Source organism: Lipotes vexillifer, unplaced genomic scaffold (genome assembly GCF_000442215.2).
Source record: "Lipotes vexillifer unplaced genomic scaffold, Lipotes_vexillifer_v1.1 scaffold1244, whole genome shotgun sequence".
In the NCBI taxonomy this organism is placed as follows: domain Eukaryota; kingdom Metazoa; phylum Chordata; class Mammalia; order Artiodactyla; family Lipotidae; genus Lipotes; species Lipotes vexillifer.
The window spans coordinates 623,042-626,772 of NW_006780868.1; the positions used below are offsets into that span (position 1 = coordinate 623,042).

The following is a 3,731-nucleotide window of genomic DNA, read 5'->3' on the forward strand; positions in this document are numbered from 1 at the left end:
TCTTTCCCTGATCTTTCTGTTATGCTCTCTGCTTCTTCTGGTATCACATCCAACCATTAGGCTCCACTATCTGCCAGCTGTTAGCTAATTCTTAGCTGTCCCTTTCCTTAGTTCTCTTTGGTAAATTAGCTGGCTTGTGATTTATTTTGCTCCTTTCATGGAACTACAAGCTTTATCTTAATGTGTTACCATCAAAATCTCCACTGTGTTTTTTGTTTTTTAATATAGCATCCTTAGGCTAGAACTTTCCCAAACTATGTCCCAAATAAAGATAGCTCCCCTGAGAAGAGCTTTGGTGTTCTCTGTTCTTACAGCTTGCCTCTCTTCCTGAGTTAAAAAAAAAAAAAAAAAAATCTCTGAATTTCTGCTATGGAGCTGGGGGTGAGGAGAGTGGCCCACTTCCCTTGGAATGACTGCTCCACTTTAAACAGGGTGTGCAATCGGGGTGGTTACCTCTGATCTTCTCCCCCTGCCTCTTTCAGGAATCTCTGCAATGTAAGAGAGCTGGGGAGGGGGAAATTGGGGCCAAACTATTCTCATCCTGTTTCACCTGCCTCAACCTCACCCTAAAGTTAGGCTGGATGGAAGAAAGGAGCCCTCAGTTTATCAGCTGCACCTGACTGAAGTTTAACCTCTGCAAATCCACCCTTCCCCAGATAACCAGTGGTAGGGAAGTATGAAAAATGCTGGCAGCCTGACCCTCCCAGAGAGATATAATAGCCCTGAGCTGGAAGAAGAACTGCACCCCAAGTGCCATGTGTAGACTTTTTTGAAAAAAAAATTTTCTGTATGTTTTTTAGGAGAATTTGCAGAAACTTTAAATGGTCATGTCTCATAATTTTCACCTGTTATGGCTATTCTGCTGCCATGAGGGCGACAGAGCTCACACAGCTATTCTGGAAGTAGAGCTCCCTCCAAAGCAGTTCTTATCACGGGACGCTAATTATTTGTAATTTTGAAAAATACCACAAAGTTTGAAACAGTTTTTAAATTTCATAACAAAATTTAAATGCTCAAAAATATAGCTCAAATTACAGCATATTTTTGACATAGCACACGTTTAAGGCATTATAAACATATACCATTGTGCTTATCAAGGGAAAAAGTTATAAATGTAATCCTTTAATTCATCACTGGGGCATTTGACTGGATTTTTCCATTGCTTCAAATTTATTTCTGAAATGAATTATTTGCAACAAAATACTGATATTTGTGGTATAGGTTCTGAAAATATTGATTTTAATTTTTTTTAAAAAAACCTTGGCATTACGATAGTAGTTATATAAATGGACCTCCATAACATTCTTGATATTTTTCATATGTTGATTTTGACTTAGTGTATCGTTTATATTTTCTCTAGAACTATATCACCTAGAAGCAGGTCAAGACTTGCCATCCCCAAATATGCCACTTTGATATATTGATTATTTTTGAGACAGGCTGGGACCTGGGCCCCTTTGCTGCAGTGCTGCAATGCTTGCACCTGGAAACACCTCTCCTCCAGCAACAACATACAAAGAAGCTATGTGGAACTAAAAATAACTACCTGCAGCAGTCCGGGCAAATTCTGGACCCAAAAGATACAAAGAGACCAAAAACCCAACTGCCACTTTTGAAGAGCCTGAAGCAAAAACAGGGTACTGTGCATGCCCCCTGCACACACCACCACCTAAGGGGTGGGCAAAACACCTAAGCCGCCCCTCTGGCCTGATGGGTCCCTGGACACACCCCTACCCTCACCCCATGTAAGGAACAAGCTTGCCCCCACTCAGGGAGCAAGCAAGCAAGGGAACCTGTTGTTTGTTCTCCCCCTGCTGTAGCAGGGGCCCCAATAAAGCCGTGCCTGAATATCTTGTCTGGCCTCTAGTCAATTTCTATTGATTGGGTCAGGCCAAGAACCCTGGTTGGTAACATTTTCATCTTGAAGGCATCTGAAATAGAGTAAATGTCAGGAGAGACTTTCTCTTCTCTCTCCTGATCTGCCTAAGAACAGATCCTCCAGAGGGAACTCAATTGTCCTAAATCCCCTCCTCAGGAGTTTCATCCACCTGGGGAAGACTGACTCTTGCTAATCTCAGGACAGTAGGCTAGAAGTGTACACCACACCCAGACAAACTTCAGCACAAACTATCACACCTCCCATCTATTCTAGAAGCTCAGGCCAGTTGTTCCTGAGAAAGTTCTGGGGTCTGAGAAGAGGAAAATTTTGAGCCAGGAGTCCCACACACATTTCAGAGGAAGTTGGCATTTTGTTTCCTGGTCAGAGCTGCCAGTCCTGGCCCCATGGTGTTGGGAAGGGGCCTGGGGTGGTGTCAAAAGCTGGAGGCCCCAACCCTGTGCTCCAGAGCTGCCCCTCCCACTCTGCACAGTCCAGGGCTTGGGGGAAGGCCCTCCTTGTATATTTTGTGCTGTACAGAGTTGCTTTTTGTTCATTTAATGCCGTGGGGGGTGGGTGAGAGGAGTGGAAAGTGGCGAATCTGGCCCCTGCCACTTCACCTTTTCCAAAAAGTGAGCCTCTACCCAGCCTGGCCTGGCCCACAGGGCAGATCCTCTGCATCCTCCCCGCAACCCTCAGGGCTCTCCAACATCACACTTCCACCTTCTCCCCCACTTCCCACAGGCTCCAGTTTACCCACAGTGTAAGGCAACTTTTTGTTCTGAAGGGGAAAAAAAGAGAAAAAAAGAAAGGCAACGTCCTGGAGGGTCCTTAAGATTTGGGACGCCTCTCTTGCTTCAGCACTGTTAGGATGCAACAGACCCCGGGGCTTCCTTTCTTCCAGCCTCCTACCTCCTTTCCAGTCACGACCTCAGAGGCAATCTTCTCGGCCCTTCTCTGCCTCAGGCACCAGGCAACTCCGTTTCTAACCAACCAAGAGCTCCCAGATTCCTCAGAATTATTCCCCGAATGGAGGCCGCCAACCGCCTGCTCAGCCCGCATCTGTGGGCCTCCTACGCTTACCTCTCTCTGGGCTTCGGTTTCCACCGCGACTCCGTGGCTCTGGAGGGCGCGGGCCACTCCCCCAAGCTGGCTGAGCAGAAGCCTGAGGGCGCCAGCGCCTCTCGAAAATGAAAACCAGCGAGGTGGCCACATCTTCCAGAAAGTATAGAAGCCGTCCCAGGATGAGCGGGGTAAAACGCTGACGCCATGGAAGCCGCCCTGCTCCTGGAAAAGAAGCTGAACCAGGCCCTTTTGGATCTGCAGCGTCCTGGATTCTGCCCGCACAGACCCCAGGCTCAGTGACCGGGAAAACGACTTCCTAGGTGAGAGGGTGAAACTCATCTAGAAGATGGGCGACCAATTGACTAACCTCTGCAGGCTGCTGGCTCCAGGCTGGGCGGGGGAGCACCTATTACAAAGGCTCACCAGCAAGCGACTAAGAGTCTCGAGAGCCCAGTGGCCTTTGGGGCACGCCTCTGCGTTTCCCTGGTGTCAGGGTTTCTGTTTGAGTGTTTCCCTGAGGCCGCCAGGCAGCTTTTTAACCACTCTGGAGCCTTCGCCCAAGCCATGGCCCAGATGGAAACTATAAAGCTTTTACCCTAACACAAAACAAAGAGAAACAGAAAGTCCTTAGAAAGGGCCAAGTTATATTTACAAAGAAACCTTTTACTCTCCTCTTTTACTTTCAAGTTTCCCATATTCCTCTTCCCTTCCCCTATTAAAATGATATATAAACTCAAATGTCACCACTTTTTTGGGTATTTACTTATTTTTTCTTTCCTGTGAAACTCCC

General features: G+C 47.0%; 1 pseudogene; it reads left to right on the forward strand.

Moving 5' to 3' along the window:
- Window positions 1-3,527, forward strand: part of LOC103075278 (ferritin light chain pseudogene) — a 20,613-nt pseudogene extending 17,086 nt beyond the window's left edge.
- Window positions 3,528-3,731: the final 204 nt, after the last annotated feature.